Source organism: Gobius niger (assembly GCF_951799975.1).
Source record: "Gobius niger genome assembly, chromosome: 7".
NCBI classification, from domain to species: domain Eukaryota; kingdom Metazoa; phylum Chordata; class Actinopteri; order Gobiiformes; family Gobiidae; genus Gobius; species Gobius niger.
This window is the reverse complement of record NC_136858.1, coordinates 8672463-8699905: the sequence shown is the minus strand read 5'-3', so window position 1 is coordinate 8699905 and position 27443 is coordinate 8672463. Positions and strand designations below refer to the sequence as shown.

The window sequence follows — 27443 nt, the reverse complement described above, 5'->3', positions numbered from 1 at the left end:
ACAATAACAGCGATCGCTCGTATTATGATCCGTATGAACATCGCGCGCGCTCTCTCTCTCTCTCCCTCCGAAGAGCGCTGGGCAAGAGGGAGAGAGGAGGAGAGCACAGGTCGGCCTAACGCGAAGTCACACACAGTCGCACATACGGTGGAAAATAGCAGACATGAGCGCCACAAAAGCGTTCTCTGGATCACAAGCTGCAAAACGCTGCTTGTTTTATGAAAATCCGACGTATATTTACGCCAAAAACCTGCTGTAAAGACGACGGTGGAACCCGCAACCCGCGCATCACTAGTAGCAACTATCCTAAAAGATCGCCGCTGGTAGACGACTCGCTCGCTGTCAGTGACTGCGAACAGAGAGAGACATCGCACAGTAGCTTTTCCAAGTGATTTATTCCTCTACACCACCTCAGCCGAAGTGTGAGCATCGCAGGGGCGCCATCTACTGGTTTGACTCATGAGCTCAGGCGGTGTGTGCGCGACGCGTGTCCTGGTTGCTACGTGACGGAGGCGTGGTGATGAGCAAAACAATAAGCCCTTGGCCACAGAGGCACAGAGGCAGAACCACGGGCAACCACGGGCAGAACTGATGACGTTTTGTGGACGCCGTGGACACAGTCTCCTCCAACCGCAAAATAGCAAATGTAGTTGCGGCGTGAAACCAGTAGAGGCGCAACCCATCCGGTTTTAGACACAAAAGTGAGATTTTGAACAAGTTTGCCCCAAATGTCAACATATTGACTGGGACATGTAGCTAACTCTATTCAACAACCATGTAGACCGTTTATCAGCAAAAAAAAAAGTTTAGTTACTCTTTAAGGCCTTCTGAGGGAAATTTTTGGCATTCACAATAAATGTTCTTCCGTTCCTCTGTAAGAACAAATCCTGAGAACAGTCTGGAGGATTCTTACACACAAAAAATTCTCCATTTGCTATTCACGATCTGCGCCTGAGTCTGAGTCATAAATATTTGTAGATATTAAATCATGTATTAATTAATTCCAGAATGTAAATATCCTCATCATAAATTACAGATGCCTTTCTTCAGAAAAAAGTGGTAATATCAGTTGTAGTCTACTTTTATTAATGTACCAATGTATTACTGCTAACACTTTTTAATGCTGCCCTTCACAAATAATGCAGCATTAAATAATTAATGTTGATAAAGACGAGCGTGGGCCTTGATCCTGTGACCAACCAGTCATCTAACTATTTAGAGAAAGCAGCATATCATAAAAAATAAATAAATTAAAATGGATGTATTATCACATTATTTGGCTGAATTTCTTACATTTTTAAAAAAAATTCATCTTGTCCAATCATGTAATAATTATCACAATATCGGCCTTACATTACTATTAGGTTACTGGCTCAACAGAGTTACCAGTCCTTTAAATAGATGCAACGGCGACACAATACTCTGCAGGTTAGCTCCCCAAGCAGAGTGCACGCTGCAGGAACACAAGAACGTAGGATCGAGGCCCATGTTCGTCTTTATCAAATAACGTTGATGCAGCGCAGTTTGTGCGTAAGAGTCCTCCTGATTGTTTTTTTGCTTGTTTTTCAGCTAAGAGCAAGTTTTGTGAATGCCAAAAAGAACACATTTGTGCATAAGAACATGTTGTGAACGTTCATGAATGAGGCCCATTGTGTTGCCTAATTAACAGCAGCATTTGCAACTACCGGTGTTAAAGATGCAATTTTGAGAAGAACTAAGCTAAAAACAGCAGCCATCTTGCTGGTCATTGCTCCTATTTGACCAAGTTATGCTGTTGTAATAAAACAAAACAAAAATACGAATTAAAATAATAATAATAATAATAATAAAATGCGCCATTGCGATTGAGAATTGGGAAGCGAATGCAGAAATTGCATAAACTCTTCAAATTGCATAATCAAATTTGCATAAACTGGTAAAATGCATAAAATGTCATGTTGCATAAACTGTATAAACTGCATAAAGTGGTAAAATGCATGAATGGGTTAATTTGCATAAATTATGTAAATTGCATAAATGCTTTAAAATGCATAAATCCTAAATGGCATAAACTCTTAAGTTGCATAAACGGTTTAAAATGCATTAACTGGTTAAATCCCATGAAGTGGTTACCCAGACAGCAATTAGGTCCGGGCCAGCTCCGTTTTCAAGTCGCCAAATCCTCCTAGGAATCAGATCCGTATTGCGGATCTGAACCAGTTCCCCATCAGACTCGTTTTACTGAACTTACTCCCACTATAAGAATCATAGCTCCGGAACAGCTCTGGAGCAGCAGCGTAAACCGGATCTCTGGCCACCTGGCGCACCCTCAACATCACCGACTCGGAACAGCTCCGGAGCAGCACCGTAAACCGGAGGGGCCCAAATTCAAATTGTTTGACAGTTACTCCTTTTTTTTAAACGTTTAATCAGTTGGGATCAGTTGGGATCACTCTCACAGTCCTTCAGCAGCACCGAGGGACACTCGCCACATTCCTGGGTAAGTCTTCATCCTATACTGTTTTAGACGTAAAACATTTATGGCTTTTAGACCATGTAGCTAAATCATACAATTTGTTTGTTAGAAAACTTGAATGGAAATCATACAAAACGTCGAACTATATTGTGTGTCTACAGTTGATCCGTTGAAGAGCCAGTTTTTAACTACTACCGGAGGCGCGCGCTAACACCCCCTTTTCATATTTACAATATGAACCAGAACACAAGTAACACAATGGTTCACAAAACAACTGTTAGACAGTAAAGTCAAAAGTTTAGCATTGAATGAACACAAAACTAAAAGTGCACCGCGGTCCCGGTCCTGTCCGGGATTCGCATTTGTCTCAGGGCATGATAGCTGTTCTGGCCGCTAACGTTTGTGCAAATGTGTGATCCACATCCTTCATCAGAAACTACTCCGTTAAATGCTCATTTTTGTAGGTCTGCGGGTCCCTGTGCGCCGTGTGTCCTGTTAAAGAGGCTCTTTTCCTGGTGTTTACGTGAGACCAATGGGTCTCATACACTTTTTTTTTTTAATCATGTTTTATATCTCTACAGGTTTTGTACATAATTTGAGGTTTTCACGGACGTTGGGTGGACTTCCTTTACATGTAAGTGGAACATATCAGAGAACAATTACTGCAGTTATTTACTGTTATAACACTCTCTCTGTAACATTGTGGTTTTGTAGGACCAAATATAAAGATGGAGCAGGCTCACTGCATGAAAAGCTGAAACACTGTTTGGATTCCACTCATCCACAATCGTCCCTTTAAGAACCCGGAGCTACCACAATGAAAAATCACTCAAGACAGGTCAGTCACCAAACTTGTGTTTTGAATTGCTTACACTGTATGTTGTACATTATATATCAAAAATGCTATGAGAAAATCAATTCTTTTTTTTTGTCCTTTTTTTGATGAACTTTTTCTTATTGGTGTGATGCCATTATTGCATTTACAATTTTATCAGTATACAGGCATAGCACACTTCCCCCCCCATTTTCTTTTCCCCAATCCCCTTTGAGATGGGCATCAAATCAGTTGATTCATCAAATGATACACAAAACAAAATCAATTATTTTAAAGATAGACACTCATACAACATCCAATATATGTGTAGTTTTATTTTTTATTTTTTTATGACCAACATGTTCAGGACTGAGGCTGAATTCAGAAGGACTACATCTGGACTAAGATGTTCTGTGATTGTCCATGAGGCTACACACTGGACTTAACATGTAAGTGATATTTAATGGACATTGTTTTTCCTTTGACCAGTACATGTCTTGTGTCTGACGCGTGTTGTTGTTTTCGTGTTGGCAGCCCTGAACCAAATGCTGTTCCTGATGAAAACATGAGAAAGAGAATTTTCCTCTGGAGCAACAGAACTGTAAAGACTGGGTTTTGGAATCACTGAGAGACTGAGGGCTGACTTTTGGAGACTGGTGAGGAAGGATTTTGAGGTTTGCTTTGTGAGCTACAACATAGTCCACTGCAGTGTTCTTTATAATTTGCTTTAGGCTTATCAATCTTATTTCTGGGGGGCATTAAAAGGATTAAGTCATTAAAGGAATTGTATGACAATCATAAGAAGGAAAAAGTTCAGATGAGTTTGTAGGTCTTAGCTTACAAATGAGGCATTACACTGGCTATTAGGCTGTAAGCTCCAGTTGAGAAGGTTTTAGATTTAGGTAAAGCCAAACAAATTTTAGAGAGCAAGATCACTAAAAAAAAAACACTAAAATGATGATCCAAATGCACAGTTTCTTCTCAAGACTTGCCGTACATGTGTATGTAACAGCATGTAGAAACATGTAGCAATTTGAAAAACATATTACACGTTTTCTGTTCCGAACAAAGAGTTTTTGCAATTTTGTTACAGCCTGCGTTACAGCCTGCAGTTATTTATTTATCTATTTGAATATTTTTGTAAAACAAAATAAATAATTATTAATTATGTGCATAACAGTTAAAAGAAAGCAATATATTTTAATGAAAGTAATTCTTTTATACTTTTATACAGACAATTTTGTGTATGATTCCTTGTTGCTAACTTATGTGATTTAACATAATTATGCTATTTGTAAATGTTATACATTTCTGCATGAGTTGTTTAGAAATAAACTATTTTATACATGAATGTACGTGTGTGTGTGCTAATTTTACCATAGGCTGTAATCCGTTTTACACCTTTGAACCGGATTTAAAACAGATTCTGTGACACATGGCCAGATCCGGATAGGATCCGTCCCAAATATGCTAAAATCAACACTCATTTCACGTATCTGCACCAGACCCGTCCCGGATCTATTTAAAAATAGCCTCCGCTATGAACATCTACACCGGAACTGTACCGGATGTAGCAAGTTTTTGAAAGATCCGGGGCAGTTCTGGCCCGGCTTCTCTCCGGATCCGTAAAACGGATCCATGCCGGTATTGGGCCATTGGAAAAAAAGACAAAGGCCCGGGTTGGGATAACGGAGTTGGGCCAGATCTACTGCTAGGTCTGGCCCGGATCCGGTCTGAATGTATTTTGCTGTCTGGGTACTTTGCATAAATTATTAATGTTGCATAAACTTTTTAAATTCCAGAAACTGGTCAAACTGTTGAAAGTGCTTGATTGGCAGAAGCTGCACAAATGGCTGAAAGGCCTGGAGTCTCCCCATTGGCTGGATTCGCACATACACACTAATGCAAAAATTTCAAACTCTCGTATAAAAAAACTGGAAAACTGCAGAAGGCCATTTTTTTCTCAAAACCCACAAGTTGCATAAGCTGAACATGCACAAAGTGCAGAAATTGCATAAAATGCAGATAAAAGTGCAGAAAAGCATGGATTTGCGGAAGCCCCATTATAAGTCAATGGGAAAAATCTCCGACATTTCGGCCGATTGCGGAAAAAACGTAAGTTGCAGAAGTCCCAAAAGTAATAGCACCCTTCTCCTCAACATGCGGAACGTTTTGATGCATAACTTGCATAAATTGCACAAAGCATGAAAGTGCTGAAAGCTGGAGAAAATCGGGAAAAAGATGGAAGAGGAACTAGAAAATTTTGCAATTGCCTGCGGAATCGTAGGCTACTAATGCAGAAATTGCATAAAAATTGTGAAATAATTCATAATTGCATGAGAGTGCTTTCATTGTGAAAATCCTCATTTAGTTGCATTATACTGCTTTACATGTGAAAATCCCTATTAAGTTGCATTATAGTGCTTTATATGTGAAAATCCCTATTAAGTTGCATTATACTGCTTTATATGCGAAAATCCCTATTAAATTGCATTATAGTGCTTTACATGTGAAAATCCCTATTAAGTTGCATTATAGTGCTTTATATGTGAAAATCCCTATTAAGTTGCATTATAGTGCTTTACATGTGAAAATCCCTATTAAGTTGCATTATACTGCTTTATATGTGAAAATCCCTATTAAGATGCATTATAGTGCTTTACATTTGAAAATCCCTATTAAGTTGCATTATAGTGCTTTATATGTGAAAATCCCTATTAAGATGCATTATAGTGCTTTACATTTGAAAATCCCTATTAAATTGCATTATACTGCTTTATATGTGAAAATCCCTATTAAGTTGCATAATAGTGCTTTACATGTGAAAATCCCTATTAAGTTGCATTATACTGCTTTATATGTGAAAATCCCTATTAAGTTGCATTATACTGCTTTACATGTGAAAATCCCTATTAAATTGCATTATAGTGCTTTACATGTGAAAATCCCTATTAAGATGCATTATAGTGCTTTACATTTGAAAATCCCTATTAAATTGCATTATACTGCTTTACATGTGAAAATCCCTATTAAGTTGCATTATACTGCTTTATATGTAAAAATCCCTATTAAGTTGCAATATACTGCTTTTATTGTGAAAATCCCTATTATGTTGAATTATAGTGCTTTACATGCGAAAATCCCTATTAAGTTGCAATATAGTGCTCTATATGCGAAAATCCCTATTAAGTTGCAATATACTGCTTTTATTGTGAAAATCCCTATAAAGTTGCAATATACTGCTTTTATTGTGAAAATCCCTATTAAGTTGCAATATGCTGCTTTTATTGTGAAAATCCCAATTAAGTTGCATTACAGTACATTATAAGTGAAAATCCCTATTAAGTTGCATTAAAGTGCTTTTATTGTGAAAATCCCTATTAAGTTGCATTATAGTGCTTTACATGCGAAAATCCCTATTAAGTTGCATTATGGTGCAATTATTGTGAAAATCCCTATTTAGTTGCATTATAGTGCTTTACATGTGAAAATCCCTATTAAGTTGCATTATACTGCTTTATATGTGAAAATCCCTAATAAGTTGCATTATACTGCTTTACATGTGAAAATCCCTATTAAATTGCATTATAGTGCTTTACATGTGAAAATCCCTATTAAGATGCATTATAGTGCTTTACATTTGAAAATCCCTATTAAATTGCATTATACTGCTTTATATGTGAAAATCCCTATTAGATGCATTATAGTGCTTTACATTTGAAAATCCCTATTAAGTTGCATTATAGTGCTTTATATGCGAAAATGCAGCATTATATTGCTGCTCCGATTGTCTGCGGAATTGTAGGCTACTAATGCAGAAATGACAAAAATTGCAAAACATTGTGAAAATTCATAATTGCATAATAGTGCATTATATGCGAAAATCCCTATTAAGTTGCATAATTGTGTTTTAATTGTAAAAATCCCTATTAAGTTGCAATATACTGCTTTATATGCAAAAATCCCTATTAAGTTGCATTATAGTGCTTTATATGCGAAAATCCCTATTAAGTTGCATTATAGTGCTTTATATGTGAAAATCCCTATTAAGTTGCATTATAGTGCTTTATATGTGAAAATCCCTATTAAGTTGCATTATAGTGCTTTACATGCGAAAATCCCTATTAAGTTGCATTATAGTGCTTTATATGCGAAAATCCCTATGAAGTTGCATTATATTGCTTTATATGCGAAAATCCCTATTAAGTTGCAATATAGTGCTTTACATGCGAAAATCCCTATTAAGTTGCATTATAGTGCTTTATATGTGAAAATCCCTATTAAGTTGCATTATAGTGCTTGATATGTGAAAATCCCTATTAAGTTGCATTATAGTGCTTTATATGTGAAAATCCCTATTAAGTTGCAATATAGTGCTTTATATGCGAAAATCCCTATTAAATTGCATTATAGTGCTTTATATGCGAAAATCCCTATTAAGTTGCATTATAGTGCTTTATATGCGAAAATCCCTATTAAGCTGCATTATAGTGCTTTATATGTAAAAATCCCTATTAAGTTGCATTATAGTGCTTTATATGTGAAAATCCCTATTAAGTTGCAATATAGTGCTTTATATGCGAAAATCCCTATTAAGTTGCATTATAGTGCTTTATATGCGAAAATCAGTGCTTTATATGTAACAATCCCTATTAAGTTGCATTATAGTGCTTTATATGCGAAAATCCCTATTAAATTGCATTATAGTGCTTTATATGTGAAAATCCCTATTAAGTTGCATTATAGTGCAATTATTGTGAAAATCCCTATTAAGTTGCATTATAGTGCTTTATATGCGAAAATCCCTATTAAATTGCATTATAGTGCTTTATATGTGAAAATCCCTATTAAGTTGCATTATAGTGCAATTATTGTGAAAATCCCTATTAAGTTGCATTATAGTGCTTTATATGTGAAAATCCCTATTAAGTTGCAATATAGTACTTTATATGCGAAAATCCCTATTAAAGGAATAGGCCACCGTTTTTACATACTAAAATATGTTCTTACCTCACTTTAGACGTGTTAATATATCCCCGTCTGGTCTTTGTCCGTGCGCTCTGTCACGCAAACGGAGCACATACGCAGCCTCTCCCACATGTCACATAGCTCCGAAAAAGCTCACGATAGAAGCTACCAAGCTCTTCCACGTGTTCCCTATTTAAATAAAGTTACGTGAAGTGTTTTCATGCGAAGTATATTTACACAGAAATGTAACGTGTCGATTTTATAAGCAAATAAAAAGGGGGACTATATTGTGAGGCGTAATGATACGAGGAGCAAAACGTCCGCGCAGTAACTCCTAAAGGTTATTGACGGAAGTGAGCGGGGGAAGTCTTTAGGAGTTACTGCGCGGACATTTTACTCCTCGTATCATTACGCCTCACAATATAGTCCCCCTTTTTATTTGCTTATAAAATCGACATGTTACATTTCTGTGTAAATATACTTCGCATGAAAACACTTCACGTAACTTTATTTAAATAGGGAACACGTGGAAGAGCTTGGTAGCTTCTATCGTGAGCTTTTTCGGAGCTATGTGACATGTGGGAGAGGCTGCGTATGTGCTCCGTTTGCGTGACAGAGCGCACGGACAAAGACCAGACGGGGATATATTAACACGTCTAAAGTGAGGTAAGAACATATTTTAGTATGTAAAAACGGTGGCCTATTCCTTTAAGTTGCATTATAGTGCTTTACATGTGAAAATCCCTATTAAGTTGCATTATAGTGCTTTATATGTGAAAATCCCTGTTAAGTTGCATTATAGTGCAATTATTGTGAAAATCCCTATTTTGTTGTAGAAACTGTAAAAACTGTTGAAATTGCAGAAACTCTTAACATTGTATAAACTGTTTAAATCACTCACAGACTTCACTGTATCAGAAATCCTATTAAAATGAATGGGGAGCCTTCCTCATACAAATCAATGGCAGAATTCCCAAGCCCGTAGAAAAAAACTGGAAAACTGCAGAACTCTATTTTTTTCTGAAAACTGACAAGTTGTGGTAGCTGAACAAGCACAAACTGCAGAAATTGCTGAAACTGTGGAAAAAACTGCAGAATCTGTGAATTTGCGGAAGCCCCATTATAAGTAATGGGAAAAATCGGCCGAATATCGGCCGAATGCGGAAAAACCGGAAGTTGCAGAATTCCCAAAAGTAATAGCAGGATTCTCTCCAACATGCGGAACGTTTTGATGTATAACTTGTGGAAATCGCTGAAATTGTGAAAGCTGTGAAAGCTGCAGAAAAACGGGAAAAAAACGGAAGTTTAATAATAATACTAGAAAATTTTGCAATTGCTGCGCAATTGCGATTGACTGCGGAATCGTAGGCTACTAATGCAGAAATTGCAAAAATTGCATAAAAATTGGGAAAAAATTCATAATTGCATAAGAGTGCTTTTATCGTGAAATCCTCATTTAGTTGCATTATACTGCTTTACATGTGAAAATCCCTATTAAGTTGCATTATAGTGCTTTATATGTGAAAATCCCTATTAAGTTGCATTATAGTGCTTTACATGTGAAAATCCCTATTAAGTTGCATTATAGTGCTTTATATGCGAAAATCCCTATTAAAGGGTATCTAACCCCCCCTTCCAGAGGCTCAGCCTGAGAGTGTCAGATTTGAAAATCTCAACAGAAAAGGGGCGTTGCCTGGAGGACTAAGGGGCACGCGGGAGGGGTGAGGGGTGGGAGGGGTTTCGGGGTCTGATTGACAGGCCTGAGTCATTTGACTAACGATGCACTCGCAACGCTCCTCGTAAACAAAGTTCGAGCACAGCGAGCTAACTTATTTAGCAACATGGTGAGACAGCTCTACAGCTCTCTTTACACAGGACAGGCATCGTGGCAGACAGCGGCCTTGTACCCGAGACTGCTCTGAGGCGCGGGGTTATTTTATTAGTGATTCCGCTGTCATTTACAAAGCTAACGGCTTAGCATTGAGCAAGATCGATGTGAGCATCGCAGCTAAGGGACCAAACGTAACTGTCCTGGCTGCTTTCAGAATCTACCGATCTATTTTAGATGTAGACTTTTCACTGTGGTCTACATAAGCATTGCAGATGTATCTCAGTGTCCCAAGCAGAGAATGTGTGAGGTATAGAGACTTTATTATATGTATTACAAAGCTTTATTTTATTTCTCTCACAGCAAAGTGCACAAAACATGTCACATAAAAAAAAAAAATATTGTGCAAGAACACTGTCCTAGAAATAGTTTTCGGTTGGTCATTGAAGATAAAGCAGATAAATCATCCATGTTTATCTAAAGGCTTAACTAAGGGTCTGTAACAGTAGGCTCTTGGGTCCACAAAGTCATTTTTTATTATTACTACATTTAGTGAATTACAGGTTTAACCAATGTAACACACGCACTGGACCACCACTAAATGATGAGTAAAGGCTATAATAAAGTCTTTACATGTATGCTTATTTAGTTGAAATAGTGAAAATGATAGATCTTATTTTTTTTGTAAGTTTTCTTACTTAATTTTGTACTTCCTGGCTTTTACAACATTGCAATTACCCAATGCAATTTTTTGTTTGTTAATCTTACTACGACAATATCAATCAATCAATAATGACAGTTTATATTTCATTTGAGGATCAAGCTGCATGTGGTACTCTATTCACTTAGTCTACCTAGATGTGTGCAATAAACAAATTGAACAAATAAAATTTAAATTAATACTTGCCATACAATATCGAACTTGACTGTTTAATACTTAATTTATAGAATCAGAACTAGAACACACTGAACTGAATTTTTAAATGTGGCTCGATCATCCATCAAACTTTGATACGCCTTTTAGATTGATTATAATTACAGTTTTGAGGGGAAAAGGCATTAAAAACATAGCAGTAAAGCTGAATTCTTGCATCCAGAGTTGAGCTACAGGATGGCTTAAATTAACCAAGTAGCAGTAGCTCATGTACAGTATGCTGCATGCATGCATACATGCAGGTCTTCTCAATGCACGGGAGACAAAGTTGACTTCTTATGGCTATACAGTTGTTGGGTTGCAGGTTAGTGTTCTAAAGGCCTATAATGTTATATAGAGGTACAATTATTTCATTTTTGAGGAAATGTTTGGTCTTGTATAAGAAAGATAATGGACCCAGTGACTGAAATTAGTGATCATTTTTGTAATTCATACATTTATTTTTTTGGCTGCAACTTGTGAAAGTGTAATGCAGTTAATATGAAAAACTGGCTCCTGCCTCCCCACTGGGGAGTGTGACATCACATTATAGAACCTGCAACCCAGCAATACCAACTAAAATAATTACACATGCACCATTAAGTTTTCAGCTTCTAGAGACAAAGTGGTGCTGGTTCTACCTCACCAAACCATCCTGTGAAATATCTGACAGAAACAGCTAAAGGCTTCATTTTGTTCTTGGATTGCTGATCAGTGTCTACAATTAAATCTTGCATGGAACATTGATTTCATCTACTATGTTGTCCAGTGGCATGTCAGCTTATAGAATTCTTCATATTGCAATGTTTACTCCCATCGTTCTATATGTGGTTGGTGACTGTCCTTGTCCAATGTGCCTCCATTTCCAGAAACATTCTTTCTTTGCCCGATAGAGAGGTCGTCTGAAAATGTGAATTGAAATGCTATAAAAAAAACACACACACAAAGACATGAATTACTTTAAAAGGGAAGTCTGTCATCAATATACTGATCAAATGCATCACCGTGTGATCCGATACATACAGTGGACATGAAGAATGGTTTGCATGCATTTTCTCCACCTCTTTCTCCACCTCTGACTCTGCATGGACAAGAAAAGTCTGTTACAACTCAGCATACATTTTTGCGTGCAAGATGTGTTAGCATCATTCTAATTTACATTTAAAATATAGTCCTCAATAAGGCAAAAAACTGTTTTCAATGAGAAGAAATATAAACCACTTGGGGAAATAGTAATATAAACAAAATGATAGGTGTCAACAAATGCATTTATTGGTCAACACTAAAAACGATTCTCCCACTTACTGGTGTAAAATACAATACTCCTATGCTACATTTGTTAGAATTTTAATGCGAGTCGAGCAATATTGTGATGTGCTCACCTACAGGTACTTATGACAGTTCAAATGAGTGGCCAGTCCTGTCTTGCACACACCTCAAGCTGGAAAATCCAGAAAACCACTCATACACGGGCTTTTTTCATCCACTGGACTTTGGTTCATGGTTAGCCACTGCTCTCAGGCAACACAGTCTGCATTCTGAAAAGATTTTGTTCCATACTGCCAGGCCAGTCTGAAAATATAATAATGCATATTCCACAGTCAATCCATAATCATCTGAGAATTCTAATGATAACTGGTGCATTATTTCCCTGTAATCGCACAGTTCGTCTGAAAATCATGTTCTATATCACTCCACTGCAGCAATTTCCACAGTAATGATTAAAAATTAAGCTACTATTGTTGTGGAAGTCGCTTTAGATAAATCATCTGAAAAAACTGACTCTGCGTTGTGCATTAAACCTGTGTAATACACAGCTTCTTGTTGTTTAATCCTTACTTATTCTACATTTGCTAAACTAGCACTATAGTCTAGCATTATAAACTAGCTATGTAATCTACGTAATATATTTGCCACACAAAATAATCAAGCCAAAACTTAACATGCTCACCTTATGTCCTCTTGAAAAATCTGGACCTGTGCCTGCTCACAGCCTCCTGCTTGTCTGGCCTCTCATACTGGGCACAGAGTGGTTCAGGCACAGGTACTTTGTCTGTGTGCTCCTGGTATGGGAGAGGATCCTCAACCACACTTTCAAACAGCAGGGCCATTAGTTGGTCTATGTAGACTGTAAACAAAGCACAAAACATTTGTCTTTGTAAAAGCATTGGTTGTGTTGTTTTTAATGTGACATACCTGAGGTAGCTCTGGTCTTCAAGGCTCGCACGGTGTAGTCTCCACGTTTGTACTTTGGGTACACTATCGCATACCGCAGTACACCTTCAAGTGTTGTAGCATGTGACCTTGTAGCATTTTCATTGTAGTGCAGGGCAGCAATTTGCAACCTACAACATATTTAGGTACAGATTCACACAACATTTTTTTTTTTAAATGTATGTATGTATTACCTTGCTAACATTCCTCTGAAGGAGAAGCCTGCACTTTTGGGGGAGAACCTAATTATCAGGCTGTGGAAGGCCTCAAGGGTTGACGTGTGGTACACCGGGCTGATTTTCTCCACATCCTTCACAAAGCGTGGAGCCAACACAATGTCACTGAGCCTCTCACATGCTGCTGTGCCTACAGAGTAAATTACCATGACATAATTGTAAAGCAATTTTTGTTTCGAATGACAATGCCAACCTTACATTTTTGAAATGTACATAAAATACAATGAGTAAAGGGCCAGTATTACTGATAACAAATGCAAAACTTACTTGGTTTGAGCCACACTCTTGACCCTTCCCCAACCAGAGGCCCATGTAGGCACCGAGGGAACAGGGCATTGTCGTGCGTGTGCACATTCTGCATGTGGTTGGCCACAGACGTCCACTTAGCGACAGCCTCTTGTCCCGAGGTGGAAGTCGAAGCTGCCCAATAGAGATGATTTACCACGCTTTTTCTCCACTGGCCAGCGTCCTGGGTGCTCTTTCTCTTTGCGAGCTCATCAATTTTTTTCCCAATTCCTAGAGTTTAAAATACATATTTACTAAATGCAGAATAACCATAATATTACACAGCATTCCCCAAATGCATACCCTTTCCCATGTGCCATGGGTCAAAGTAGTGCCTGATTTCCTTCTTTTCCTCCCTTAAAAACTTTTGCACGCCGGTGTGTCGGTCCGTCACAATGGCCTCCACATTGACACCCCTCTCTTCCAGCATAGTCAGACTCCGCACAAAGCCCTCCTTCTCCATGCGCACGCTGTTTCCAACCTCATTGCTCTAATAAGACAAAAAATAAATTAGGTGCTGAAATGCACAGAGTGATCCCAAATTACATATTGAAACATTCCTTGAATTCCATTACCTGGACTAGTTGGATGTCAATGACTTTGTTATTACTGAGATTCATCATCGTGTAACTGCCATATTTGGCCGAATGTCCTACACGAATGCAAGTTGTACGTTAGCTGACTTTTAATTAATACTTCTGATAAATGTTAATGAAATGTATTTACCAGGTGAATCTGCCCGCATGTCCCCACCCAGTGACACAGAGCCGCTTTCAAGAGCCTCCCTGATGAGGTCATCCTGCTCCAACTTCCACTGCCAGTTGACCGTAGGGATGAGGAGCTTTGCCTGATGCCTGTAGAAGCACTGCTCTGACAGTCCCTGAATATTGAAGGCCCCCAAGAACTATAAAAGGAAAAAATAGGTTATCAACTGATAATAGATGGAAACAAAATCCAAACAAAATAATTTGTGCTGTACCTTTGAAATCTGGCTAAATGATGAGCCGGTGAACAGCACAGCAGCACAGAGCTGTAGGTTTCCAGCTGGGATGTTGTTCACCATGGGCTGACTGGACCACTGATTGGAGAACTCACAGCGAGGACACTGTTGAGTGACCCGCAGCAGTGTGCCGATGGTGATGGTGTCCACAGCACAGCGACCAGTGCAGACAGGACATCGCCTGAACAGCTCCAGCAGTTGGTCCTCGTGAACAATATATTTTTTGTCCTTGTGTGGAGGGACTTCAGTGGGAATGCTATATAAAATAAAGGATATTTCATCCCTCAAAAAAACAGGAAGCTGTATATATTTTTTCTATTAAAAAGCTAGATTTCCTTTGTACCTTGAACAGTTCACAGTGCTGGCACTGTCATCGATGTGGAAGCTGGGGTCAGACGCTGACACCTCACACCTTCTCCTTTTTAAAGGTGTAGAGCACATATGTCAAAGTCAAGGCCCGCGGGCCAAATCCGGCCCGCGAGAGGGTTTTTTCTGGCCCCTGGGATTATATAATTTTATTATTAGAACTGGCCCGCAGGTCACTGCACGCCAGCAGCATCCAGGTACTTTACACGCACCAACGCACTACATTTCCCACAATGCAACGGTGGCGCTCCGAGCGGGAGGCCACTTCCTTTCATTATTCATCAGCGGGCATTAGCATCACTTCAAAAGTCAACTTTCAGATAGTCTACCCTTAAAAATAGCAAAACGGAAGGTGGACACTGAGAACTGGACTTTTCTGTGTGACATCACGACTCATCTGAATAGTAGTATATTTTTAGGTTTTCAGTCTGTTTAATGGGGATCACTAGACTATATGCGGTCATTACATTTTTTTCAATGAACATTCGATCAGTCCGGCCCTCGGCTTGTTCCTAAATTTTTCATTTGGCCCCCCATCCATTTGACTTTGACACCCCTGGTGTAGAGGCTGCTCTGGGACTGTCAGGAAGAGGGATTTCCATCAGGTCCTCAGTACCACAACCGACGCTTGTGTAAGCGGTCCGGGCTTGAGTAGCTGTACAAAACACAAACAAAATAAACAAACATGTTAAAAATGGCCGTAATTATCATTTACACAAAACAGAGTGTTTTTAGAAATAAAATGACTGTATAAACAATAAAAAGAGATATCACCTTTGCTTCGCCTGCTCGGCTTCACATTGGCCTGGACACTTGCATGACTTACAATGACTGGATCAGTCTGGCAGCCAAATTCTCTGGTCACTGGCTGAAAACGTAAAAATACATATTATTTTTAAAATGTACACTACAGAAGAAGGGTAATGTGTCACATTTCCTTAGTGCATTTCATTGTTGTCTAATGCCGATTAGTGAACGTAAGCCAACATAAGCCCAGCACCTGAGCACCCAATGACCATACGGTCCACCTGGAGTGGTCAGCCCTCTCGCCCCTCACTGACCACGATCACATATCACACGAGCGCGCGCGGAGCCACGGGCACCTGCCCGGTCAGTTTAGCCACACATTAAATGATAGCTATCCGTTAGCTTTATAGGTTAGCTTGTAGATGCACTCACGTTTTGCGCAGCTGTTGTCAAATATGAAAGCTACTGTCATCGCGAAAATGTAGACTAGTTTGGTGCTCAGTCTCAAGCACAATTACGCGCGGTCTTAGCGTAACTTTGTTGTGCAGACTGATGCATTAGCCACTCCCGCTAGCTACAAAAGGCTATAAAAGTTCACATGTCATAATATACAGCGGTGTAACTGTCAGCTCACCGTCTCATGCGGTTCATAGCTCTCTGTTTGAGCGGGGTTAGAGAGTTGCCAGGCAGCTGATGGATGCAGACTGCTGTTCCTCTGCCCAAGTCAAGTGAACGAGTGCGGGGCGCACCGCTTGGAGCACACGCAGCCACAAGCCTCACCCAGTGCATAGTTTATTTACACGCCAGATCCCGCATTGTTTGAGACACTACTACAATCTATTTCAACGTGCACTATCGAAATTCTACTTACATGACATTAGTAGCAGTTTTAGGTTGTTATTATTCTCACTCACCTCAGATTGGCGCCTGAAATCGTCCTGCTGGCGGGGCAGCAGTGTCGGTGGGCTCAGTCGTGGAAGAGCAAGGGTGGGGACTGCCTCATTCTTCAAACGAAGAACCTTACTGTAGCCCAGCTCAAACTCCAAGGAGTTGGCGAAGGAATCGCAAGTAAAATGTTGGTTGCAAACTCCAGCACGAGGCGGGAGTTCGCAGTTTTCCCCCAGGCCAATTGCGCGCAGCCACTGGCGCCTAATTTCTAAGTCCTGAGGAAAGTAATGTAAACCTACAGAACTATGACAACCTACAACACTACACTTTCTCCCCATCCTAACAAACAAGACTACAACACTACACCTAATATTACACAATACAGAACACTAAATACAGCTAACCTAGCTAATTCTTATGCTAAATGCTACTAATCTCTCACTAAGACTAAACTACAACTAAATCTAATAACTATCAAAACTACAACAAGCTAATAAATCTAACTAAAAGCTATGCTAATAAATATAACTAAACGCTATGCTAATAAATCTAACTAAAAGCTATGTAATAAATCTAACTAAAAGCTACGCTAATAAATCGCAAACCTGAAAATCGATATAAAAGACACTCGCTATTCCAAACTCCAACTCGCTACGGGGGCGTGTGCGGAGTGGGCTGCTTTTATACTCCACAGAAGAGAGGCCGCTGACGTCGGCGCCCTCCTGCTGACGTAAGCGGCCCGCTCAGAGCTAATCACAAAGGAGACCAACAGTAAAGCATGTAATGCACTCGATAAGGTGCAGATGGCGCCACACAGACGGTTTGGGACACAAAGACAGGATTTCAACAAATATGCACTAAATTGTTAAAATAGTGACAGATACATGTAGACAACACTATAAGATACCCATTTATACAACTTAGCTAGACAAAAAAGTTGATTTTGGGGTTAGTTGTTCTTTAAGTTGCATTATAGTGCTTTATATGTGAAAATCCCTATTAAGTTGCATTATAGTGCTTTACATGTGAAAATCCCTATTAAGTTACATTATAGTGCTTTACATGTGAAAATCCCTATTAAGTTGCATTATACTGCTTTATATGTGAACATCCCTAATAAGTTGCATTATACTGCTTTACATGTGAAAATCCCTATTAAGTTGCATTATAGTGCTTTACATGTGAAAATCCCTATTAAGTTGCATTATAGTGCTTTATATGTGAAAATCCCTATTAAGTTGCATTATAGTGCTTTACATGTGAAAATCCCTATTAAGTTACATTATAGTGCTTTATATGTGAAAATCCCTATTAAGTTGCATTATAGTGCTTTACATGTGAAAATCCCTATTAAGTTACATTATAGTGCTTTACATGTGAAAATCCCTATTAAGTTGCATTATACTGCTTTATATGTGAAAATCCCTAATAAGTTGCATTATACTGCTTTACATGTGAAAATCCCTATTAAGTTGCATTATAGTGCTTTATATGCAAAAATACCTATTAAGTTGCATTATAGTGCTTTATATGCGAAAATCCCTATTAAGTTGCATTATAGTGCTTTACATGTGAAAATCCCTATTAAGTTGCATTATAGTGCTTTATATGTGAAAATCCCTATTAAGTTGCATTATAGTGCTTTTATTGTGAAAATCCCTATTAAGTTGCATTATAGTGCTTTATATGCGAAAATCCCTATTAAGTTGCATTATAGTGCTTTACATGTGAAAATCCCTATTAAGTTGCATTATAGTGCTTTACATGTGAAAATCCCTATTAAGTTGCATTATAGTGCTTTTATTGTGAAAATCCCTATTTAGTTGCATAATTGTGTTGTAATTGCAAAAATCCCTATTTTGTTGCAGAAACTGTAAAAACTGTTGAAATTGCAGAAACTCTTGACATTGTATAAAGTCTTAACATTGTATAAACTGTTTAAATCACTCACAGACTTCACTGTATCAGAAATCCTATTAAAATGAATGGGGAGCCTTCCCCATACAAATCAATGGCAGAATTCCCAAGCCCGTAGAAAAAAAAATGGAAAACTGCAGAACTCAAATTTTTTCTGAAAACTGACAAGTTGTGGAACCTGAACAATCACAAACTGCAGAAATTGCAAAAAAATTGGAAAAGGTTGCAGAAAAACATCAATTTGCGGAAGCCCCATTATAAGTAATGGGAAAAATCGGCCGAATATCGGCGGAAAAACCGGAAGTTGTAGAATTCCCAAAAGTAATAGCAGGATTCTCTCCAACATGCGGAACGTTTTCATGTATAACTTGTGGAAATCGCTGAAATTGTGAAAGTTGTGAAAGCTGCAGAAAAACGGGAAAAAGACGGAATAATAATAGATAAATAACACCAAAACCATTTATTGACTGCGGAAGGATTCCGCAGTCAATCAATAAAGAACGTGAAAACCATTTATTGACTGCGGAAGGATTCCGCAGTCAATCAATAAAGAACATGAAAACCAATGGTTGACTGCGGAAGGATTCCGCAAGGATTCCGCAGTCAATCAATAATAATGGATAAAGAACATGAAAACCAATTATTGACTGCGGAAGGATTCCGCAGTCAACCATTTGTCGCACCATTGCGATTGACTGCGGAAATGCGGGAAGCGAATGCAGAAATTGCATAAACTGTTCAAATTGCATAAATTGCTTTATTTGCATAAACTGCATAAAATGTCATGTTGCATAAACTGCATAAAGTGGTAAAATGCATGAATGGGTTAATTTGCATAAATTATGTAAATTGCATTAACTCTTTAAAATGCATAAATCCTAAATGGCATAAACTCTTAAGTTGCATAAACGGTTTAAAATGCATAAAGTGGTTAATTTGCATAAATTGTTAATATTGCATAAACTTTTAAATTCCATAAACTGGTCAAACTGTTGAAAGTGCTTGATTGGCAGAAGCTGCACAAATGGCTGAAAGGCCTGGAGTCTCCCCATTGGCTGGATTTGCACATACACACCAATGCAAAAATGTCAAACTCTCGTATAAAAAAAACTGGAAATCTGCAGAAGGACAATTTTTTCTCAAAACCCACAAGTTGCATAAGCTGAACATGCACAAAGTGCAGAAATTGCATAAAATGCAGAAAAAAGTGCAGAAAAGCATGGATTTGCGGCAGCCCCATTATAAGTCAATGGGAAAAATCTCCGACATTTTGGCCGAATTCCCAAAAGTAATAGCACCCTTCTCCTCAACATGCGGAACGTTTTGATGCATAACTTGCATAAATTGCACAAAGCATGAAGGTGCTGAAAGCTCTAGAAAATCGGGAAAAAGATGGAAGAGGAATAATAATAAAGAACATGAAAACCAATAATTGACTGCGGAAGAATTCCGCAGTCAATCAATAATAATACAAACCTGAAATACTTACAAAGTAGATATGAAACAGAATAGGCCCCCGTCATGAGAATTGTCCAGGTCAGTCCCATGGAGGGGGTGTAGACCATCTCAGTGGAGCCCACAAGGAAACCTCCTCCAACCCATGTAGCTGTGGAATTATCAACATAGAACATTTGAGTATTTTACACCACTCATTTCAGCACATGGTGAGCATGACATGGGTATGTAAACACCCATATATATTGATTTTATTTATTGTAAACCTTTTACTGAAAGCAACGCTTAAACTGAAATAGGCCTTAAAAATAAAAATTGCTGTGTCCTTTTCCTGCATTGTGTCAGAGTTTTTCACGGATTATCACATGAAGGAGCAGGACTTTTTGCGGTTGGCGGCAGGTGGGCAGCGTGTTTCCCTGTCTTCATCAATACAAGGGCCTGACCAGTAACTTTAAGGTAAGGAACATCAGTTTTGGATGTGTTTACAAAGCGGGTGATGAAGCTTGAGTGAAGCGTGAGTTTGAGGAAACGGCACCGGGCTAGCACGAGTGTTCAACCGCTCAACATGCTTCTAAACCTCGCAGTGTGGACTCTAACTTAGCCAAACATCATCGGAATTATTCATTTGACTCAATCTTAGCTGTGTTTGTGGAAAATGTGAAGATACAAGCGCTGAGTTGGTTGTTTGCGATTGCAGGAGTTAAAGGAATAGGCCACCGTTTTTACATACTAAGATGTGTTCTTACCTCACTTTAGACGTGTTAATATATCCCCGTCTGGTCTTTGTCCGTGCGCTCTGTCACGCAAACGGAGCACATACGCAGCCTCTCCCACATGTCACATAGCTCCAAAAAAGCTCACGATAGAAGCTACCAAGCTCTTCCACGTGTTCCCTTTTTAAATAAAGTTACGTGAAGTGTTTTCATGCGAAGTATATTTACCCAGAAATGTAGCATGTCGATTTTATAAGCAAATAAAAAGGGGGACTATATTGTGAGGCGTAATGATACGAGGAGCACAGCGTCCGCGTAGTAACTCCTAAAGACTTCCCCCGCTCACTTCCGTCAATAACCTTTAGGAGTTACTGCGCGGACGTTTTACTCCTCGTATCATTACGCCTCACAATATAGTCCCCCTTTTTATTTGCTTATAAAATCGACATGCTACATTTCTGTGTAAATATACTTCGCATGAAAACACTTCACGTAACTTTATTTAAATAGGGAACACGTGGAAGAGCTTGGTAGCTTCTATCGTGAGCTTTTTCGGAGCTATGTGACATGTGGGAGAGGCTGCGTATGTGCTCCGTTTGCGTGACAGAGCGCGCGGACAAAGACCAGACGGGGATATATTAACTCGACTAAAGTGAGCTAAGAACATATCTTAGTATGTAAAAACGGTGGCCTATTCCTTTAACGGGTGTGGCTGAAGCTGAATAAATGTGGATGTAAACACCAGCGCGCCATCTCATATGAACGCTTAATTCACTAAGTTTTTCCCAAAGCGTCATAAAGCCCGGGCTGGACAGGAGAACAGCAGCCTTATAGCCTTATATGTCCACCCAGCTGCGAGGAGGAGGTGCGCTGCTGAGCGGATCGAGTCTCATGTTTTCCTGAAGTAAGGCACTCACATCTTTGGCCCGATTTGGATTTAGTCCCCCCCCTTCTCGAAGTTGTCCCCCCACCTTCCAAACACTTCAAACGCCGCTGCTGCCCGTGAACAACACGTGACGCAAACAAACTAATCTGATTGCACAGGATCGGGGTCCAGACTGATCCCCCTCAGTATAAAAAATATAGAGGGGAATCATTCTGGTCTGGTGCTGTGGTCCTCTCTAAGCTACCAGCCACAGCACTGTTCAGTTTGCAGCCTCGGTGGGTCTGCTCTACTATTGTTACCCTGCCATTGGGCGTGCACTTTCGCTGGTTGAGTTGAGAACAGCTGGTTTATTCCTCTGTCAATTGACTCACTTCTCTCCGCGCTGCCTTGATGTTATCCTCCAGCCTTCTTTCCCATGGTGGGTATTTCATCTCATGGTTGCTCTTACGATAGCCAAGCGTCTCTAGGATCACTGCTGCTGTGGAGTATATCAGCTCATTGGTTTCAGTGATGGTTGATGTAGAAATCGCTCTCAGAGCTGCATTCACATCTTCTAGGAGACTAAATGATGGTACTTCACTAAGCCTCGGTAATTGGTTTCTGGGTTGCCTGGTTGCACATTTTTGCCATGATCTTGGTGGTCAGCCACTGCCTCATTTAGTGTGATTGCACTTATTGGGGCTTCATTTACCAATCTCCGTTGGGGGTGTTGGTGTTAACTTCCCTCTGACCTGGTGTCCTGGCTCCCCCTTGCCGTAGCATTGGTGTTTTGTTCCTCGTCCATCTGAAGTTATGATAGCAGTTGCTGTTTATGGATGTTGGAACACTGAGCTACTAGTTGTTTCGCTGTGAGTTTGGACTGTAGGTTTCTAAGTGACCATTTCTCCCACATCCTCTGACGAGCGTTACTGGAGTAGTGGCATTCCAACAGAGCCCTGTTCTCACATCTCGCCCATTTTTCATCAGGGTGCTGTGGTTCCCCCGCACCTGAGACATTGTTTGGCCGTGCGACGTCTGAGCCGGCCTGTCAAAGTCAGGCACTCATTAAAATACCAAAGTTCTAAAATGTACCTTGCAAAAACCTGTCTGGTTTCTTTGATTATAACCATCCCAGCGTTATCACAGGAGCAATATATATCTCTAAAAAGTTCAACATTATTGGAAACCAAGCAAAATAGTTGTTTAAAACGTGTGTAAAGAGCAATGCTTTCTAGTGCAAAAGTTCTGCCGGCACAAGATGGAGGAACTGCAGAAATGGTGGCCAGGAAACAGTGCTATTGGTTTTCCCCGAAATCAACCAGGAAGTCCCTTGAGATGAAACATGTACAACAAATATTGTCACCCCCTTTTAAATCCCTGTGTTCAGGGATTTAAAAGGGGGTGACGAAAATGAAACGGTAATAAACTTGCTGTTTATTACTGTTTTATTTTTGTTGGAAACTGCTGGAAAAGCCTAAATGAAATAAGTTTGGATGGTTGATCATAGATGGCAAGAAAAAATAACCTCAGGTTATTTATAGCCATACTTTCATGTGCTTTCTGTTGTCACTCTGCGTTGATGGTTTGGCAGTGAGGATTTGTACAGAACCGAAGTCGAACAATATATTAACCTGGGGTTTGTCAGAAATGTCACATGCGCACCTGTCTGGTCTTTGTCTGTGCGCTCAGTCACGCAAAACGTGTATAGCCCAATATCACCGCAGGAGTGGCCTCATAGGGCTGCAGTAATATTTGTAGACATATTGTGTCAACAAATATTACGAAAAAAGAACAGAAACAACCAAACCACATCTCACCCTCTCTCCCCACCTGAAACAAACAATGACAATGAAAAAAGTATGTCATGTGAATGATTAAGAGACGTCATTGTACAATGTGTTCTTTTCTCTTTACTGGACATTGTCCAACTTATCCATGAAACTTTGGCCTCTCCTGGTGTATCATTTAGTCGAAATCTTTGCAGTTTGCCTTCCACATGTTTTCTTTAAGCATTTTTTCATGTACACATTTAAATTAACTTAAATTGACTTCATAATTGAAGTGAATTTTCTTGGCATAAATGTTGAAATTGTATCTTAAATTAATTATTTATATAACAGACCAAAACAATCTGCAAAACTATCGACCCCACCTGTCATGGTGAAGATCCCCACCACCAGGCTGATGTCACGGTTCCCCAGGATGGTCATCTCTATTTCAGACGCCGCATTCGTCTCCTCTCTCTCCTGGACTTGACAGAAGCCCAGATGCCCGTCCCGAGCACCAGCAGGTAGAAAAACACCATAGCAATCACCCCAGGAATATTCAACGCCATGATGCAGCTGAGGGCTGAGGACTGAGTGACCGAGTGAGTGAGTGTTAAAATGTAAAAAGAGAGTAAAGCAGGATAAAATGGCCCCTCCTCACAGCTGAAACCACGCCTCCTGTCTGTTGAGTAATCCCTAAATTCTTGCTTCTCAGGTGGGCCTTGGTGATTTGTGTAATATTTGTGGGGATCAAAGATATGTTTTATATGTGATGATACACAGCTGTCATTGGATTAGCAGCAAGTTTCTAAGACAGTTGCAGAGTGGTCAGCATAGGGTCCAGAGCTTCTTCCTGAGGGTCTGTCTTAGTCATGCTCATATCTATATCGTCTCTATGTTTGCTGTCATTTTCTGGCGCTGGCCGCAGTGACGTGGCCTATAGCTCTCGCTATAGGCCACCTCAGCCCCCAGGAACCAGAAACGGGATGGAGCTGTTTTTCAAAGTGGTGAGCGCAGTCCCGACTACACCAGCTACAACCACAGAGGCCCGGATCACCCACTGCATCTCTCTGTCTGAGACCTGAGGGAAAAAAAAAATCGAAAATGATTTGTCATGACAACATAAATTTACCTTCACAATGCCATGGGAAACGTATTGTTGCATTAGTGTAAACCAGATTAGGTTTTTCTCATTGTCTCACTATAGAAAAACTGACATGTGAAATGACTTAATGCTAATTTACCAAATACTCTTGACTTTATGTTACAGTTGTTTTTATTCACAGCCCGTAGTTTTGGACCAGCACCTAGTATTAGCAGCTACGCAGCAGAGATGGGGATTTGAAACTCGAACGCGAGTTGGAATTAAGTTGCGACTCGGACTCGTGCCTTAAAGCCTCAAGACTTGAGTCGTGGTCTGAGACTGGTGAACTGAGTCCCTCTCACACTTAAAACTAGTGATGCACGATGATGCCAATTTGAACCGATAACCGATAATTCCGCATGTCCCGATACCGATAACCGATAATGACACTGATAAGTAAGGATTAACGGTTATATGCACGACGCGGAGTCAAGAACACCACGACGCGCAGTGTCGTGGTGTTACTCCATGAAGTGCATTATAACCGTCTAATGCACGGCTCCGAGTTGTTTAATCCGCTTGTAGGCGGCTGCATATATGGAAAAAAAAACACCTAACCCCAAAAAAATTGCTACAAAAGGTTTTTCAATGGTTTTCTGTAGTATCAGGTGTGTTTATTAACATACTAAAAGTCTACCAAAATCTGACCACTGGAAAGGTCTAATTTTCAAGATGGCGTCCAAGAGGGTGGCGAGATCCTCCTTTATTATTCATCCTAGACCAGTCATTTTGGTGTCTAACCCCATGTTTTGGGTGTCTAGGAATCCAATGGGCTTGTTCAAATTGTAGTCACATGATCACATAATTATGATATACAAATCGTGGACAAAGACTCTATATATTAACATTAGCGAGTTGTCATGGCAACGGCACACATTTTCAATGCAACCTTTGCTTCCCAGAGGCTTAGAGGGGCATGGATGGGCTCGTTTTAAAGCCCCAACCCTCTTCTTCCCAACGCAATAAAAGGTACGTCATTTACTCACGGAGATATTCACTAAAGTCTGCGAGGTGAGCGACCACGTCGGCCCTGACATGGTAGACCTGGAAGGTTAAAACCCTTCCAGGTCCACCATGTCAGGGCCGCCGTGGACTCTGTTATCTTAGCATTTGATCAGTTAGCATATTTAAATTATAGTGAAAGGATTGCAATTACAAAGTGATTACAAATCTTATTTTTGAAGAAATACCTTTGGTGTCCACCAGATTTACAAATAGTCATTGTCACACTGTTCCTCCCGTAAAGGTGGATTATGTGGATTGGCACAATTTTCCACTTCACGCGGTCCACAAGCAGGTGTGCGTGGTAGTCCACATCCTCTGCAACTACACCGTGGTGTTTGGCAGGCAGTTGTGCAATTACAGTGGACCATCTACAGGAGACTTTTCAGGGCAGCAGTTTTATCGGTCAGAACTGGCACAAACTGGCCTGACCTTAGCCATCCATAAACTCCAGTCAATTATAATTTCCCTACATGAACGTCTGGGTCTGATTTCAGTGGCTGCGTTGCATCGGTTAAATTTCAACCTACCATTCAGCGGGTGGGGGAGATGTTGTAGGTGACGTCAAGCATTTGATAGCTTTGCTTCACTCATTACTTCACGACTAAACGCTAGCGATTGGGTAAAATCAGATCCAATCATTTAAAACTTTAAAAGGAGTTCACCCCTCCCTCCTGAAAACGGAGCACAATTGGGAAAATCCACAAGAAGAAGACTCTCTTTACGAAGTGAGTATGAGGGTATGGTGAGACCAAGTTTCCATCCCCATCCACCACATTCATGTCACTCGCCTTTCCGATCCAGATCATAATCTGGTAATACACTCTGAGCAAATGACATTTATGACATTCTTTGCTTGATACGTCATTATGGTAAAGCAACTGTGGTTTGTGATGGCTAAAGTGAAGATCCTTCAGCGCAAAATTGAGTTTGTGGGAAAAGAAGATTTTCTTTGCAGACCATGTAACAAACAAGAACTTATTGATCTTGTGACTGAGGAAGGGCAGAAGAACAGCTGCAATGTTATCAGCACAGGAGATGCAGACATGGACGTTGTGAAGGCTGCAATGCAGGTGTCCCAACATCAGCCCAGGATCTTGATAGACCAAGATACAGACTTACATATTCTTCTTCTCTACTAGGCTGAGATGAAAAACGGGGACTTCTATTTTCATTTGGACAAATCCACACTTCCTAAAGTATAAAATATCAACGAGATGAAACAAGTCTTGGGGGGTGACTTGTGTTATCAGTTACTGTTTATTCAAGCTTTCACAGGTTGTGACACAACTTCCCGGAGTTATAGAGTTCCAGAAGAATGAGATATTTATGCACAACTACGGTGTAGTTGCAGAGGATGTGGACTACCATGCACACCTGCTTGTGGACCACGTCAAGTGGAAAATTGTGCCAATCCACATAATCCACCTTTATGGGAGGAACAGTGTGACAATGACTATTTGTAAATCTGGTGGACATCAAAGGTATTTCTTCAAAAATAATGAAGATTTGTTATCACTTTGTAATTGTAATCCTTTCACTATAATTTAAATATGCTAACTGATCAAATGCTAAGATAACAGAGTCCACGTCGGCTCTGACATGGTAGACCTGGAAGGGTTTTAACCTTCCAGATCTACCATGTCAGGGCCGACGTGGTCGCTCACCTCGCAGACTTTAGTGAATATCTCCGTGAGTAAATGACGTACCTTTTATTGCGTTGGGAAGAAGAGGGTTGGGGCTTTAAAACGAGCCCATCCATGCCCCTCTAAGCCTCTGGGAAGCAAAGGTTGCATTGAAAATGTGTGCCATTGCCATGACAACTCGCTAATGTTAATATATAGAGTCCACGATTTGTATATCATAA

General features: G+C 39.8%; 1 long non-coding RNA gene and 1 pseudogene across 2 annotated transcripts in view; both read right to left on the bottom strand.

The window, feature by feature from the left end:
* LOC306965123 (high affinity choline transporter 1-like) overlaps positions 1-23999 on the bottom strand; it is a 33075-nt pseudogene extending 9076 nt beyond the window's left edge. Inside the window, exons 1-2 of the transcript in view lie at positions 23817-23999; positions 20121-20237 (exon numbers count right to left, since the gene is read on the bottom strand). The product of the transcript in view is annotated as a high affinity choline transporter 1-like (transcript). The remainder of the gene's footprint in view (positions 1-20120; positions 20238-23816) is intronic.
* LOC306965521 lies at positions 14080-14462 on the bottom strand. The gene is made up of 3 exons (XR_013793029.1): positions 14440-14462; positions 14289-14365; positions 14080-14203 (listed from the first exon to the last, which is right to left on the bottom strand). It is a non-coding gene; the product is annotated as an uncharacterized lncRNA (long non-coding RNA).
* Positions 24000-27443: the final 3444 nt, after the last annotated feature.